Source organism: Pinus tabuliformis, chromosome 3_1 (genome assembly GCF_031772625.1).
Source record: "Pinus tabuliformis cultivar Carrire ecotype Pingquan chromosome 3_1, CPIR1, whole genome shotgun sequence".
Taxonomy (NCBI): Eukaryota; Viridiplantae; Streptophyta; class Pinopsida; order Pinales; family Pinaceae; genus Pinus; species Pinus tabuliformis.
This window is the reverse complement of record NC_142301.1, coordinates 955,872,884-955,891,853: the sequence shown is the minus strand read 5'-3', so window position 1 is coordinate 955,891,853 and position 18,970 is coordinate 955,872,884. Positions and strand designations below refer to the sequence as shown.

General features: G+C 37.8%; 1 pseudogene; it reads right to left on the bottom strand.

Annotated features, from left to right (window-relative positions):
- Positions 1-978: 978 nt before the first annotated feature.
- Positions 979-18,970, bottom strand: part of LOC149190974 (uncharacterized) — a 78,623-nt pseudogene continuing 60,631 nt past the window's right edge.

Genomic DNA, 18,970 nt, shown 5'->3' with positions numbered 1-18,970 from the left:
AAAAAAACTCATTTCACATCGTAGTATTTTTAAGTTTCATTTTTAATTAAATTTGTTTCAACCATGGTGGGTAAACCATCTCTCATGAATCTATATTATATGATAAATGTGCCCTAAAAACTATATTATATGATAAATGTGTCCCAAGAACTTAAATGAACAGATAAGCGTTGTTTTTCTCTATCAAGGTAAGCACTTTTTATTTCTACCTTTTGTATTTCATGTCTATTTGGTTTATAAGACCTTCTCTCACATAATTACAATTGAGCATCTATTTTAATCAGTAATTTGGTTGAGAACATTGAATTTTTTTTTTCCAAAATATGAAGCTAAAAAATGATGTTAATAAATTTGAAAATATAAACATCTTATCACTTTCATCTTTCACTTGGTGAAATCTAGTTGTTGAGATTGCATGGTTTTGGATGCCCTCTGATTCTTATGTGACATCCTCAACATAACTGTTTTTTTTGTAATTTGGGCTAGATTTGTCTAGTTCAAATAAATCAAAAAAAGGTGCATTTTATTTCCTATTATTTTTCATATATATACACTTCCTATCATTTTATTCCCTATTTATCTAGCATGTAAAAGCAAAAAAAAACACAATTAAGTAGTTGTTGTTTTATGTAAAGCAAAAAAGAGACCACATTTAAGTTGTTGTTATTCACGATATAGAGTTTCATAGTTCATCCATGTAAACAAAGGGCGTTTCACTAACAAATTAAAAAAAATGACATGGTGTGAGTGATTGAAGGAACCACCTGGTTAATCATACCTCTGACTGTGGATGCGTTATTCTTAACGATAGTGTGATGCAACATGCGAAGTCCTCGAGCCTGGAGAGTTCGTCTATGGAGTTCCCTGGTGCCCGAGAGGCCCCCTCACAAGAGTTATATACAGTCATGAATTCCATGCAATGGGCGCAGCCACCATACACAAACATTCCCATCCCTCTTCCGTCTTCTTCTCCTACCCTCAACAATGCTTTCTTCTCTTGCTCTCAACAATGGTGGGAACTTTTTTGAATAAATCAATCTTTGATCTCTTCCACAGATCCTCCTGCATGTTTGAGGTCCACAATGTCGGATTGTCACGAAGGAGCTACATGATGAGAGTGTTGTCCTTGTAAAAATCTTCACCCAAGGTATCTAACTCCATAATTGCCTCACCAAATGCCTATTTTATGAGATTATAGGCATTATCTGGCGAATTCAAAATCTCATAGTAAAATAAACAGAAGTTAAAATCTAGACCGAACATAATAGGATGCATTAGAGCTAGCTTTGCCTCAATAGTATCATGCATATAATTGTAAGCAAGAAAAGTGTTCTCAACAACCTCCTTTATCTTGAGATAGAAGACCTTGGACTCCGCGATGGTGGAAGAAGGGACGAAATGAGGCGGAGAATGCCCTCACATATCCTAGAAAGCTATGCTTCTGCTTTGGCCCTGTACTCCTTGATGGTTACCACATGCTCATCATTTCCCTTGCTATCCTCCTGCTCGATGGAGGAGATGTTCCTCCAAGAGGCGCTACAGGCACCGATCATGTTCTTGTAGTAAATATATAGCAATTTGCGCTCCTCCACTATGAGCTCCTCCACCTCCATGTGTTTGGTCCCTTTCTACACGAACTCCACCATCTCTTCATAGCGCTCTACAAACTACCTACTCAGCCAGCTTAGCCATGCATACATTCTCCGCCTGCGATGACTCCACCATCGCCGCCTTTGGTCACTTTCTCCACAAACTCCACCATCTCCTCATAATGGTTGGTGTGTTCAGCCATGTATACATTCTCCTCCCGCAATGAATCCACAGTTGATCAGTGATTGTCATTGATGTCAACCCAAGTAGCACAAAGGGCTACCCCGATCTTGCATGGGAATTTTGACTTGACAACTTACTCTATTCTGAGTCAAGGATCTTCTAGATTGATTCTACTCATTGATATGTTTCCGTTGATTTATGGCATGCCACATAATTCTTCACATTTGAGAGATATTCGTGTTTGAAGTTAGTAACCCCAATTAGTGGGCTAAAACCCTATGGGGTTGTGGCCATGGGGGCTTCACTGGGGGAGCAATACCATACCACGTGGGTTCATATTGGGGGATATATATTGAGGGAAAAATGGCATAATATATTGGGGGATATATAGGGGGTAAACGGTTTTTATATTGGTAGGTATAAAAAAGGAGCTCAAAGTTAATGAAAAAATATAAAGGGGTATAAAAAATGGATACCTACAATATCTAGTGGAGGCAAGGGTTTTTTAAATTTGGAAGGTGTATTGGGTTTATATTGGTAGGGGGTTAAATAATGTGACTTTTAGGGGTATTTTCCAATATGTAGTCAAATTAAGGGTATTGTTTAATATGCCACGAACGCACGTGATAGGTCAGTGGTTCATTAAGTGAAGCCCCCGTGGTTGTGGCATGACACTCATAATTGGTTGTGGTAATTGAATATTCAATAATTAATAATGTTTTTTTCTCCTAAAATCCCTCCAACGTTCACTTGTTGAGAACCCTCTCAACTCAAGACATTCATATAAATAGTGACTCTCATATTCTCCTCTAGTAGGGATTTTGTGACTTCAAACAAGTCATTGTGGAATTTCCGCTATAACTTTTTTTTTTCTATGAAGCTTCAGAAGTTGAAATTAAAACCCATTTGAGCTGAAATCTTGATTAACCTTGTGACTGAATTCCATATATTGGTTCGCTACATTTGTGGAGATATGATCTTAGGAAATTAGGGTTTTTGCAGGCTCCTGAATTCCATGTCAAACAGGTGGCATTGGGAAAGTCATCATAACTTTCTCTCTAAGCATTGGATTCAAATTCATAAATAGTGACAGAAAGAGGACAGACTGTAGTTTGTTGGGTATCGTTTTTTGGGCTGAAGGTTGCAACAATGACACGTGGCACGTTGTACAAGTTTGATCTATTGAACTAGTCTATAATCAAGTATCGTGGGAGATTGAGCATAACTATTTCTTGAAGAATCCAATCTTGATCAGACCTATGGTGTTGGAAAGGGGACTCATAGGGCTACCACAGGAATAAATTTCAAACCCTAGAGATCCGAAATTACATATAGATAACAGATTCAAAAGCTCCTAGAAGGTAATAAAAATCATGCATTCAAGGATCACTGCAGTAAGGACCACACATCAACAGTCAAGGGTAAGTCTCCTACAACAAGGTATGTATGATTAGTGTTTACATTTCAATTTTGAGTATCATCTCTGACATATTTTTTTGTAGGACAATGTAAGTATATACAGTTTCTTGATTATATCTCTGTCTCTATATGTCACAATTAGTTTTTCAGATGTCTTATTCTTGATACCACACATTTGATACTACATATTCTTGATGCTACACCAAGTCTACTAAATATATATGATGTTGTAATTTCATGTTACTTGTCTTGTCATAGTTGATAGAATGGTATCTGTTGTTGTACTTGGAACTTGGTCCATCACAAGTCTAGGGTTTGTCATCAGTTTTTATTGTATATATCTTTAGGTTAGTTTTGGATATAGTCTAGCATAGTGTTCAGGCCTATATCAAGAGTGGGAGTCTTTGTCTACTACTGCAACAAGACAACAAAAAAAGTGAAAAGCACACTTCAGGTACACATTGTAATTTTAATTTGTATTTATTTATTATTATGAACTTACATGTGTTTTGTAGGCAGAGGTAAGTTGAAGGGTATTTTGTTTTGTTTTTGGGATTTAGTTTCGTCGGGAAAATTTTGCATGTAGGTAGATGAAGATTTAAGCACAACATCAAGCAAGCATTCAAGAGTTGAAGTATCAAATCAAAGGAAGCATTTCAACGGGACATCCTTTGAAGACATGACAACCATCTACATATTGTGAAGAAGTATCAACGCCAAGAGTCAATGAGACATCCTTTGAAGACATGGCAGCCATCTGCATATTGTGAAGAAGTATCAAGGCCAAGAGTCAGTGGGACATCCTTTGAAGACATGACATCCATTTGCATATTGTGAAGAAGAATCAAGGCCAAGAGTCAGCGAGACATCCTTTGAAGACATGACAACCATCTGCATATTATGAAGAAGAATCAAGGCCAAGAGTCAGCAAGACATCCTTTGAAGACATGACAGCCATCTGCATATTGTGAAGAAGTATCAAGGCCAAGAGTCATCATTGTAAAGTTGTAAAAGGGTCATCATTGTAAAGTTGTAAAAGAGTCATTTGTAAAAGAGTCATCATGTAAAGATTGTAAAAGAGTCATTATGCCTAGAGTCGAAGAGGCAATGTTGGGAGTTATAGGAGTCACTATTGGGATGATGTCATAGTTGAGTTGCAGGTCATAAAGTGACTGGGTATTTGGTTAAGTACATGAAAATAATTGTACATCTTATTGTATCATGGATTGTTGTCCCTGGTTTGGGAATCCACAGTCTTATCTTATTTTAGTCATTATAGGGTGGCAGGGAGGTGCTAGGAAAGTGTATGAAGTTGCCTACAGGTTGGAGCCTGTGAACACTTCAGGGTGGTAGGGTGGTGCTAGGGTGAGTTGTGGCTCACTAGGCTATTGAGGCATTGATTTTGTTGAATACTGAAGAAACTAGGACGTTGGTGCATCCTTCCAGTGGGAGATGGAGAAGAATGCTTTTCTAGAACTCTAGGAAGTTGTTGCTTTCATTTCAGCTGGGGCTGAATATTAAAGAATTTATTAGAAAAGCGTTCAATGGTTTTGACCCGAAGGGGGTTTTCCACCTAAAATTATTGTGCCTACTGTGTTCTTTTATTTACTTTTATTACTGCATAAACATTAATAATAATTGAAGATTAAATAATGCTTTGAAAATATTTAAAATTGTTAATTGCTAAGGAATACTTATTCACCCCCCTCTTATTATTTCCAATAATTGGTATAGGGATTGGTTCCTTCAATAGCAGTCTAACAACTAGAAGGAAATCATGGAGTATACTAAGAATATAGTTCCTTTATTCAATGGAAATAACTATGCACTTTGGAGTGGAAGAATGCAGGTTCATTTGCTGCCGCAAGGATACAAAGTATGGGAAACCATTGACAAAGGATTGACACCGACCTAGGAAGAACAAGGTAAGAAAAATATGGTATATGATGCAAAGGCTAAAGATATTATTATCATTGGACTTATAGAATCTGTTTATCTTAAGGTATTGAGTTGCAAAACTGCTAAAGAGGTATGGGGCAAGCTTGAAAATATATATGAAGGTGACTCAAAGGTGAAAGAAGCAAAGATTCAAATTTTCAAGGAAAAATTTGAGCAACTCAAAATGAGGGAAGATGAAGATATTGCTGCATACTTTTAGCGTGTTGATGAAACAACAAATACATTGGAAGGTTTGGGAGAACTTTTTGAAATGAAAATTGTTGTCTGAAAGATCCTCAAAACCTTGCCAACAAGATTTGACCCTAAGGTACCTGCCTTGGAAGATAGATCAAATCTGACCAATCTCATCATAGATGAATTGCATGGAATTCTTACGACATATGAAATGAGGATTGAAGAAGAGGATGTCACATCTCACTTAGAAACAACATTTGCCACATCCAAGAAGAATGGTAAGGACAAGCAAACTCAGAAAGGAAAAACTTGCAGTTGTAAGGATGAAGAAAAGGAAGAAGAGGTAGAAGAACTCTCAGACAAAGAATTCACCTAATTCATGCAGAAAATGAGAACAAGTACAGGAAAATTCAAAGGTAAACTTCCATTAATATGTTTTGACTGTGGTGAGGTTGGGCATCTTACAGCCAAATGTCCTCACAAAAGTGAGGTTGGTACGAATGGAAAGAAAGGTCCTAAGAAGTTCAATAAGAAAGGCAAGAAGAAATGGTTTAAGAAAAGTTTCTTCACAAAAGAAGATAGTTTCTCATCCAAAGAAGACAGTGATACTGAAGAATAATTGAACAGAAGAGTATTTCTTATGGCCAAGCACAATAAGCAAGAGGAACCTGATGAAGAAGGAGACGAAGAAGAAGAAATGAATGAGGCTGAATTTCAAAATGAAGTGATCAGGGTTATCAAAGAGCTCAAAGTCGAGAAGAAGCATGTCAACACTCTTGAAGATGAATTGAAGATAGAAATAGAACAAGTCCTCAACCTTAAAGTCAAGGTTGAAGAATACAAGCGAACTGAAGAATCTGTCAGGAAAGAATTAAAGGAAAACAACAAGGAAAGAGAAGCATTGGACGCTGAAATAGTTTCTTTGTGAAAGGAAGTAAAAAGTGGAAAAACTCTTCAAGACTATGCCAACAGTTCAAAGGCTTTGGAAGAACTCATCAACAACCAGCAATCATACAGTGACAAGACTGGTCTGAGTTACAAATAAAAATTTGAAAAGAAGTCGAGTCCTTCTATGAAAATTAAAGAAGATGGATATGCAAAATCTACCAAGTAGATAGATCTCTCGGCGAAATCAAGATATCAAGACTCACAAGATGAACCTTGGAAGACAATTCCTCAAAGAATATTTCCTCCAAGGTACCAACCTATCTTTTATGGCCATTATTAATCATGTGGAAGGTTTGGACATAGAGTTGTAGAATGTCGCGTGTATGTTTGGAATGAATATAATTACAAGAGATCCTTCAGAAATGGATATTCTAGAACTTATCATAATATCAAAAAATTTGATCATTTGAGAGATGATGTCGAATGTTACAAATGTAACAGTTTTTGACATATGGCTAGAGACTGTGAAGTTCTAGATAGGTACAACTATTATCGGCAAAACCCTAGAAGCAAATTTGCAGGATCATGAGATAGACACCAAACAAAATCTTCTATGAATAACATCGAATGTTAAAAATGTCATAACTATGGAAACATAACTCGTAATTGTAGGTACAAGATGGAATCAACCATGAATGAAATCTTAACAATGAGAATAATAATGTTTGGAGAGGAAAATATGAACAGGATGAACAAGTACAAGATGAGAAAGAAAAGTAAGAAGGCAATAAGGTCCCAACAATTATGCTTTCATGATTCATAAGAGATTGTGAGGAATCAACAACTACTTCAGTTAATGACTCGAGTCAAGACAGTCCGTTAAATGACACACTATTCTGAACAACTCAACGTATCAACTCCTAGAAATTTCAAGATGAGGAGTTTATGCAACAGTATATGACACAAGTCTACGATTGACAGACAGGTAGTTTGAAAAAGATGGAAGTTTCATTACATGTTTAAGGGGAGAAGAATAGTTGAAGTATTACACATTCAAGAAAGGAAGTGCTGACAAGCAATCTCTATGTGAAAGTGGATCAATACAATCTAACGATTATCAAGATATCTCAGCAAGATAAAGGAATATTCATATATCAAATCAAGTACATCAAGGAAATGCTCAAGAAATTCAATATGGAAGATTGAAAGCCTATCCTTACCCCCATGGTAATAGGGTAGATTCGTCAACAGATGTGGACCAAAGGTTGTATAGATCCATGATTGGTAGTCTCCTATATGTGGTAGTCTCCCATTCCAAGAAGCACCAAAAGAATCTCATATTATTGGCATCAAAATAATTCTTCGATACCTTAAGGGTACAGCATAATATGGTCTATGGTATCCCAAAGGAAATGATCTAATTATCCAAGCTTATACAGATGCAGATTGGGTAGGAAATGTTGATGATCATAAGAGTACCAGTGGAGCAGTGTTCTATCTAAGTGGTTTCCTTTTCTCATGGTTAAGTAAAAAATAGCCTTCAATCTCGTTATCCACAACAGAAGCAAAATACATCGCGGTAGTAGCTTGTTGTAATCCAATTCTCTGGATGAAGCAAATCTTGCAAGATCTTCAAGTTAATTTTGATGAGACATTCCCATATTCTATGATAACACAAGTGCCATTAGTATCTCCAAAAATCCTGTGATGAATTCCAAAACAAAGCACATTATGATCAAATATCATTTCATTAGAGAGCAAGTCACCGAAAAGAATATCAAGCTTGAATATGTTGGCACCAAGGAACAAATTGTTGACATCTTTACCAAACCATTACCTCATGAAGCATTTGAGTATCTTCACCAAAAACTTGGGATTCTCCCAAGTTCTCGTTACAATATTTCTCTTATCTAAGTAGAAAGGGGGAGTGGAGGTGTGTAGAGGTCAGCATGATGACAATTTTTTAGGGGAAGTTACCCTTTTCCATTGATGACAAAGGGGAAGAGAAGGCAGTAGGAAGAGGTGTCATGATCGCAGGGGGGGTACTTGTGTTTCCATCAATGCCAAAGGGGGAGATTGTTGATTAGTAGTTGTCATTGATGTCAACCCAAGCAGCACCAAGGGCTACCCGGGTTTTGCATGGGCATTTTGACTTGACATATTACTCTATTCTGAGTCAGGGATCTTCTCTATGGATTCTACTCATTGAGTGTAGGTTTTAACCCCATACAGAAATAACCCACATACGAATTCTAAAACACATAAAATTAAAAATGCGAGAGCATAACACATAAAACACATATACACAAAGATTTTCCCCTGGATCCTAAAACCGGGACTACTAGCTTGATTTTTCATTATGTTCCTTTCAATGTTATAATACATATTTATACATGCCGAAGCATCCAATACCATGGACCGAAAACCATAGTGTCTAATACCATGGACCAAAAACCATCATGTCCAAAAACATGTGCAAAAATCATGCATAAAACCATAGGTGGGTCCACCCATCCTAACATAGGTCCAAAACCAAAATTTTCCGGGGCGCTGCCCCAGACCCCATAAAGTGGGGTTACGGGTACACCTCAAACCCCCCATGACCCCCCCCTGCTACACAATCGGTGCAATGAAGGGGGGATCCACCCCCCCTCCAACCCCCCGGTTAACTACGTGGGCTAGTCATGGAAAGAATATAACACAACCCAACATTCTCCCACTTGTTGTTTTCTTTCCACAGGGGGCCACAAGAGAGCTTAGACATTTTTCCAACCCTGAAATGCCCATTGTCTCTCTACACCAAGAGAACTTCTCAGAGCTCACAGATTTTTTCAATGCAGTATTCTTCAAAGTGTTCACCTTTACCAACAACACCTTTTTGTCTTCTATCATATCCCTCACAAAGTGATACTAAACATCAATGTGCTTTGTCTTTGAATGATATGCGGGGTTATTTTCCAAGAAAATTGCACTTTGGCTGTCACAGTCTATCCTTATAGCTCCTTGTACTAACCCCATACTTGAACACAATCTCTGCAACCAAACTGCATCCTTGCTTGCATGAGTGGCTGCCACGTATTCTGCCTCTATAGTTGATAGTGCCACTACAGATTGTTTCTTACTCATCCAACTGACTGCACCTCTAAATAGGTTAAACACATACCCACTTGTAGATCTTTTCTGATCCAGATCTCCAGCCCAGTCTGCATCAACAAAGCCACGAATATCCAACATTCTATCCAATCCTAGTCTTCCTTAGTAGCACAAACCATAATCAGTAGTGCCACGCAAATACCTGAAAACCCGCTTCACTGTTGTCCAATGCTCCTTTCCTGGTTTTGACATAAACCTGCTCAATACTTCCACTGCATATGCAATGTCTGGTCTAGTACAGACCATTGCATACATCAGGCTATCGATTGTACTTGCATATGGAACACGGGACATGTCCTCTTCCTCTTCTTGTGTCTTGGGACACTGTTCAACAAATAACCTCACACCTACAGGAATAGGAACCTTCATCGATTTACTATCCTGCATATTAAACCTTGGCAGTATTGTCTTGACATACTTCCTATGGTTTAACCAAAGCTTCCTCTTTGCCCAATCTCCTTTAATTTCCATGCCCAAAATATAGTTTGCAACACCAAGATCTTTCATGTTGAATTTGGAGGATAATTGGGTCTTCAAATCCTGGATAATTTCTTTGTCATTTCCAACCAGCAACATATCATCCACATACAAGAACAGATAAATAACACGGTCACCAATTAATTTAAAATACACATAGTGATCTGCTTTGCTTCTGGTGAAGCCAAGTCCCCGTATAAATGTATCAAATTTTTGATACCGCATCCTTGGTGACTGTTTTAACCCATACAAAGACTTCTTTATCTTGCATACCAGTTCTTTCTTACCCTTCACCGCAAAGCCTTCAGATTGCTTCATGTAGATTTCCTCTTCCAGATCCTCGTGAAGAAATGTTGTAGATTTCCTCTTCTAGATCCCCGTGAAGAAATGTTGTCTTTACATCCATCTATTCTACCTCAAAATCAAAATCAGTAGCAACAGATAAAAGTAATCTAATAGAAGTTACCTTGGCAACAAGAGAAAAAATATCACCAAAATCAATTCCCAGCACCTGGGAATAACCTTTTGCTACCAACCGAGCTTCGTATTTCTCCACTTTTCCTTCTGCATTTGTCTTCTTTTTGAACACCCATTTTCTACCAATGGGTTTCCTTTCAGCCGGCAACTCCACCAGATCCCAAGCCTCATTTTTGTGCAAAGATACCATTTCATCAACCATGGCCTCTTTCCAAAGTTTTCCATCCTTTGAATCCACTGCTTCCTTCACAGTTCTAGGATCATCATCAGTAACAGACAAAGCAAAATTTGAACAGAAAGCAAATGGACTATACCTTTCTAGCTGCCTTATTTCTCGAACTGATCTTCTCACAGCCGGAGTTTGTGGCTCTTCATCTTTTGATTCCTTCTCTGCTGTAGAGTCTGATTCTTCCTCCTTTAGCTCAAACTCTATCTTCTCAGGTTCCTTTGGTTGGGCTTCATGTTTAATAACATCTTTCACCTCTCTGAACACCACATCTTGGTTGTACGCAACCTTCCTTGTGACTGGGTTCCAAAGCTTATAACCCTTTAAACCATCCTTATACCCAATAAAGATGCACTTTTCAGATTTACTATCCAACTTGGTTCAATTCTCCTTTAGAACATGCACATATGCATCACATCCAAATACCCTCAGATGTGAAAGAGAGGGTTTCTTACCAATCCATACCTCTTGTGGAGTCTTATCCTCCAACGCTGAAGAAGGTGACCTATTGACCAGGTAACATGTAGTATCCACCGCCTCTACCCAGAATTCTTGTCCTAACCTGGCACCACTGAGCATGCTTCTTGCCCTTTCCATCAACGTCTTATTCATTCTTTCTGCAACTCCATTTTGCTGAGGTGTAGATGGAGTAGTCTTCTATCGTGCTATACCACACTTCTTATAGAATTCTTCAAATTCCTTGCTGCAAAACTCTCCACCATTATCTGTTCTCAGTGCCTTTATCTTCTTCTCTGTCTGGTTTTCCACGAGAGCCTTAAATTCTTTAAACCTGTCAAAGGCTTCAAATTTCTTCTTAAGGAAATATATCCATGTATTTCTTGAGAAGTCATTTATAAATGATACATAGTACATAGACTTACCCAGTGATGGAACCTTCATAGGTCCAAACACATCATTGTGCACAAGCTCTAATATTTGTTTCTCCCTCTTACCACCAGAGGGGAAACTCACCCGGTTCTACTTCCCATATACATAATTTTCACAAAGATCAAAGTCCAAAGAGCTATTACTCATACCTTCTACCATACCTTTATCATGAAGTATTCAAAGCCCCTTCTCTCCAATATGTCCAAGTCTTTGATGCCACATCATGGTCTTCTCTCCAGAGACCACTAGATTTTCTGCTCCACTTTCAGGAATCACAGAACTGTTGCACCAATCAATAATAGTGCTACCTTGCAGCTTATATAGAGTTACAGTCTAAACTCCCCACATCAATACTAGTGCTCCCTGAACCATTTTGCAGGTATCCTTCTCCAGCATTATTTTTACACCTGCATCATCCAACTTGCTTACAGAAATCATATTTCTGGCCAATGCAGGAATATGCAGAACACCTGGAAGTGTTCTAACCCTTCCACCTTGCAACTTCAACTTTACTTTTCCATGACCAATGATTCTAGCCTTCCTGTCATCCCCCAAGAAGACATCACCACCATCATATTTCTCATACTCACAGAACCACTCTCTATGGGGAGTGAAGTGAAAGGATGCACCTGAGTCAATCAACCATGCCTCATGATCTACATGTGTACTTGAGGAAGCCAAGTACACATCCCCACCTTCATCTGAGGTGGTTTTCACCTCTGCAGAAGGAGCATCATCAGATCCCTTTCCTTTATCAGGAGCTTTAGAATTACAGTCCCTTTTGTAGTGCCCTTCCTTTCCGCATTTCTAGCACACCACCTTTACAGGTTTTCCTGGAGATTCAGATCTCCTTCTAGATTTAGATCTCCCACTCGATGACTTATTTTTGTTTCTGTTCTGAGACCGTCCTCGTACAAACAAGGCATCACCATTTTGGCTCTTCATATTTTTCCGTCTCATCTCCTCCGTCAGCAAGGATGAGACTATTTCATCAAACTGCAAGGCAGTTGCATTGCTACCTATTGCAATAACCAGACTATCCCACAAATCTTGTAGAGAACACAACAAACTGATGCACTTATCTTCATCTGAAATTTTAATATCAACAGATGCTAACTGACTTACCACAGTATTAAATGCATTCAAATGCTTTGTCACCGAGTCTCCATCTTTCATCCTTAGGTTATACAGCTTTTTCCGCAGGAACAGTTTATTCGCCAGAGACTTAGATTGGTACAAAGTCCCTAACTTGTCCCACAAAGCCTTCATCGTAGCTTCCCCTGATACATTCAGCAATACTGAATCTGAGACACATAATTGTATTGTGCTCTTTGCCTTCCAATCTAACTTCTTCCATTCTTCATCGGACACTCCCGTTGGTTTAGTACCCGGATCTACCATGATCCACTGATCTTTATCCACCAACAGATCCTCCATCTTGAGTTTCCACAACTCAAAACTCTGACCATTAAATTTCTTGATCTCTATCTTTCCACTGCTCGCCATCTTTTTTTACCACTAGAATCGATCTCGCAGATCTTCCACTGAACAGGGTCTACCACAGGCTCGATTGAAACTCCTCAGCAACAAAGGCGTCCCCTTGAAGCCAAAACAGCTTTGATACCAAATGAAGGTTTGAACCCCATACAGAAATTACCTGCATACGCATTCTAAAACACATAAAATAAAAAATGCGAGAGCATAACACATAAAACACATATACATAGAGATTTTCCCCTAGATCCCAAAACCAAGACTACCAATTTGATTTTTCATTATGTTCCTTTCAATGTTATAATACATATTTATACATGCCGAAGCATCCAATACCATGGACGGAAAACCATCGCGTCCAATACCATGGACCGAAAACCATCGCGTCCAAAAACATGTGCGAAAATCATGCACAAAACCATAGGTGGGTCCACCCATCCTAAAGTGGGGTTATGGGTACACCTCAAACCCCCTGTGACCCCCCCCCCCCCCCCCCCCCACCCCGCTACACAATCGGTGCAACGAAGGGGGGATCTGCCCCCCTCTAACCCTCCGGTTAACTACGTGGGCTAGTCGTGGAAAGAATATGACACAACCCAACATCGAGATGTTTCTGTTGATATATGGCACGCCACATAATTCTTCACAGTTTGAGATATATTTGTGTTTGAAGTTAGTAAACCTGATTAATGGGATAAAACCCTATGGGGTTGTGGCATGGCACTCATAATTGGTTGTGGTCATTGAATAGTAAATAATTAATAATGCTTTTTTACTCCTAAAATCCCTACAATGTTCACTTTTTGAGGACCCTCTCAACTCCAGACATTCATATAAATAGTGACCCTCATATCCTCCTCTAGTAGGGATTTTGTGGCTTCAAATAGGTCATCGTGGCATTTTCGCTATAATTTTTTTTTTTCCTGAAAATCTTCCGAAGATTAAATTAAAACCCATTTGAGCCAAAATATTGACGAACTTCATGACCAAATTGAGATCTTGAATTGCTATAGTTTTAGAGATATGATCTGAGGAAGTTAGGGTTTTTGCAGGCTCTCGAATTCCATGTCAAACAGGCGATGTTGGGAAAATCATCATAACTTTCTCTCTTAGAATTGGATTCAAATTTCATAAATAGTAACAGAAAGAGGAGGAAACTTAGTTTGTTGGGTGTCGTTTTCAGGGCAGAAGGTCATAACAGTGACATGTGACACTTCATACAAGTTCTCTCTACTGAACCAGTCTATAATCATGTCATCGTGGGAGTTTGGGCATAACGGTTCTTGAAGAATCCAATCTTAATCAGACATGTGGGATTGGAAAGAGAACTCATAGGGCTACCACAAGAAAAAATTTCATACCATGGAGATCCTAAATTACATAGATACAACAGATTCAATATCAAGCTCCTAGAAGGAAAGAAAAAGCACGCATTCAAGGATCACTGCAGTAAGGACCACACATCAACATTCAAGGGTAAGTCTCCTACAGCAAGGTATGTATGGTTAGTGTTTACATTTGAATTTCGAATATCATCTCTGACATATGTTTTTGCAAGACAATGTAAGTATATACAGTGTCTCGATTATATATCTATGTCTCTGTATGTCACAGTGAGTTTTTCGGATGTCCTATTCATGATACTACACATTTGATGCTACATATTCTTGATGCTACACCAAGTCTGCTAAATCTATATGATGTTGCAAGTTCATGTTACTTGTCTTGTCATAGTTGATAGAATGATCTCTATTATTGTACTTAGAACTTGGTCCATCACAAGTATAGGGTCTGTCATCAGTTTTTATTGTATATATCTTTAGGTCAGTTTTGGAAATAGTCTAGCATAGAGTCCAAGCCTATATCAAGAGTGGAAGTCTTTGTCTACTGTTGCAACAAGTCAACAACAAAAGTGAAAAGAACACTTCAGGTATACATTGCAATTTTAATTTGTATTTATTTATTATTATGCACTTATATGTGTTTTGCAGGCAGAGATAAGCTGAAGGGTATTTTTTTTTTTTGGGATTTGGTTTCACCAGGAAAATGTTGCATGCAGGTAGAAGAAGATTCAAGCACAACATCAAGAAAAAATTCAAGAGATGAAGTATCAAATCAAAGGAAGCATTCCAATGGGACATCCTTTGAAGACATGACAACCATTTGCATATTGTGAAGAATTATCAAGGCCAAGAGTCAGCAGGACATCCTTTGAAGACATGACAACCATTTGCATATTGTGAAGAAGTATCAAGGCCAAGAATTAGCAGGACATCCTTTGAAGACATGACAACCATCTGCATAGTGTGAAGAAGTATCAAGGCCAACAATTAGCAGGAAATCATTTGAAGACATGACAACCATTTACAGATTATGAAGAAGTATCAAGGCCAAGAGTCAGTGGGACATCCTTTGAAGACATGACAATCATCTGCATATTGTGAAGAAGTATCAAGGCCAAGAGTGAGCAGGACATCCTTTGAAGATCTGACAACCATCTGCATATTGTGAAGAAGTATCAAGGCCAACAGTCATTATTGAAAAGTTGTAAAAGAGTCATCATTGTAAAAGAGTCACCATTGTAAAGTTGTAAAAGAGTCATTTGTAAAAGAGTCATCATTGTAAATATTGTAAAAGAGTCATTTGTGAAAGAGTCATTATGCCTAGAGTCGAAGAGGCAGTGTTGGGAGGTATAGGAGTCATTGTTGGAATGATGTCATGGTTGAGTTGAAGGTCATAGAGTGATTGGGTATTTGGTCAAGTACGCGAAAATCATTGTACATCTTATTGTATTGTGGATTGTTGTCCCTGGTTTGGGAATCCATAGCCTTGTCTTATTTTAGTCATTATAGGGTGGCAAGAAGGTGCTTGGTAGGTGTATGAAGTCGCCTACAAGTTGGAGCTTGTGAACACTTCAAGGTGGTAGGGTGGTGCTAGGGCGAGGTGTGGCTCGTTAGGGTGTTGGGGCATCCATTCAGTTGATTATTGAAGAAACCAGGGCATTGGGCATCCTTCCAGTGGGAGCTAGAGAAGAATGTTTTTCTAGATTTCTCGGAAGTTGTTGCTTTCATTTTAGTTGGGGCTGAAGGTTAAAGAATTTATTATAAAAACGATCAATGGTTTTGACCTGGAGGGGGTTTTCCACCTAAAATTCTTGTGCCTATTGTGTTCTTTTATTTATTGTTATTACTGCATAAACATTAACAATAATTGAAGATTAACTAATGCTCTGAAAACATTTAAAAGTGCTAATTGCTAAGGAATGTTGATTCACCCCCCCCCCCCCTCCATATTTCTAACATCCACCATTGCCATTGCCTCCATTTGTGCACAGATATTAAAAACCTAACTTCACCTATGGTTCTTTAAGAAATGGCCGCTGCAATAAAGAAACACACTAAAATGGAAGAACTAAGAACCGTGACTGGATTTTTTTTTGAAGCAGTAGTACAAGACAATGAAGGGAAGCACAGTTGTTGGAGAGTTACAACAATTAATTATAAAATCATATGACTTCGAAGTAATCATTGTATGGATTGAAAGGATGGTGGAATAACTTTAACGTGTCTTCGAATTAATTGTTGGAACGAACCGTTGAAACAATGGCTACGTACAATTTTAGAAAGGAGAGTAAGAAAAATGCAACCAGAGGTCCATCCTCCAAAGATTCTGACAATTTATATAGCCGACATCAACCCTTTAGAGGACATTTTCTGATATATATATATAGGTATATGTATATGTATATGTATATGTATATGTATATGTATATAGTAGAAATGAAAACTAATAGTTTATTTTTACAGTTAATTTTAACTTCGCCCTTCTAAGACATGTTAGGCCCCTTTCAACGAGTTGTGATGTATTCAATTTTGAACACTGGTAAGTGGTAACCCAAAAAAATTAAAATTGAAATGTCAAAAATGATATAGGGAAAATAATCAATAGTCGATATTTTTATTCCACCTAATCTTGTTAATATGATATCCGGTTTTTTGCTTAATTATATTAATAAAGTAGGATAACAATGTACTATGATTAACATTCTCCCTATTATTTAAAAATAAATAAATGAATAAAATTTGTATTTTTCATTCTTCCATCATCACTTTTATTACCATAATTACTAATGAAAATCCAAATAATTTGTAGATTTTTACTTGTAGATTCAAATTTCTTATGTAATATGTTAGAACAAAAGACTTGAATATACTCTACTCATCAGCGGAAACAAAAACTGATCACTTAAAAAACTAAGCAAAAAAGGAAGAATTTCAATCACACATAACACAATATTTTTCTTGGGAAAGAAACATCTCAAAACAATGACTATCTATATTGCATTAACCAGAAGATCTAAAAAGAAAATACAATGCTTGTTCAACCCGAACAATTCTTGCACAAGTAAAATCTATCTCTCTTCTTCACAAAGTAGCTCAAGCCAACACTTAGCCAATTTTGCTTCCTGCCAAGTCCCTACTTCCTTGCGCAATTCCTAAGAGAATTAGCCCATATTTAATTGCGAAAATCTGTGACCACAACTGTGAAATCAATCACAGGCCTTCTACTGATTGCATGCACCATATGTACAACTCAGAAACTTATACAACAGATAGTACATTGTCCTTAAACTCTAATCTTAGCTAGGTCTTCCTATGAACTGACATGCATGAGTTATGTATGAGTGAAATTTCAGTTAACAGGTGGAGCAGTGAAGTTGCACTGAAGTTTCTCCCCACTACTAGACCTCCTACTAGTTCCTCCAATTGTTTGAACTAGTTTAACTTATTATAACTCAGTTAGACTGATTTAATTAATTACAACTCAAAAGAACTCAACCTAGACCCCTAAAATTTAGGAATCACTCGACATGACTCTAGAAATAATTCAAACTCGAATTTACTGAGCCAACAAAGTCAAATTAACTTAGTTAACTATTACAAGTTGCTATGAGGATAGAATTTCGATTTAATTCTTATTTAATTCAAGGACAAATTAAATTCAGATTTATTATTGCTATTTTTTAACACTCCCTCTCAACAAGAAAGGGATTATCTGCTACCCTAATCCTACCTCTGTGAAACTTGAATTTGGATCTTGAGAAGGCCTTTGTTAAAATATCTGCATCCTGCTCCTTTGTGGGAATGTACAACAACAACATGATTTTCCTCTGCACGCAATCTCGAAGATGATGATACCAGATATCAATATGCTTGAACTGATCATGGAGCACTGGATTCTCAAAGAGTTTGATACAACTCTCATTGTCACATTAAATCATTGTTGGATCCATCTATTGACCAAACAAACCAACCAGAATCTTCCTCATCCAGATAACCTCACAAGCTACTTGACTAACATCCATGTACTCCGCTTCTACTGAACTGAATGCAAATGATCTCTATTGTACCAAGAAACAACTATTGACCCAATACTGAAGATCCCACTTGATGTGCTCTTCTTGTTGGTGGGACTCCCTGCCCAATCTGTGTCAGTGAAGTCTTGAAGCTTCACTCCCTATGTATGTTTATACTAAAGACCAAACTAAGTGGCGCCTATGAGGTATCTCAACACATGTTTGGTTGCCTTCCAATACAGCTTAGTCAGCTTAACCATAGCTTGACTAAGTTGGTTAATTGGATAACACATGTCTGGTCGTGTGTTCACCAAATACATAAGTGAACCCACAAGCTATCTATAAATAGTAGCCTCCACTACTTCATTGAAAGTAGCATCCTCCTTCCTCTAGTCACCAGCTAGAGAAGTCTCCATGGGTTTACTTCTCTCCATGTGGAACTTCTTCAGTATCTCGTTGGCATATTTTCCCTGAGAGACAAATAGTTCCTCATCTCCTTGCCATACCATCCCCATAAATTAGTGCATAAGCCCCAAGTCCTTCATTTCAAACTCTCTTGCAAGATCCTGTTTGAAAGAGTTAATCAACTTGTCATCACCTGTCAGAATCAAATCATAACATATAAAAAGATAATCAACAATTTACCTTCAACCACAATATGGTAAAGGTTTGCATCCTCTTCACTT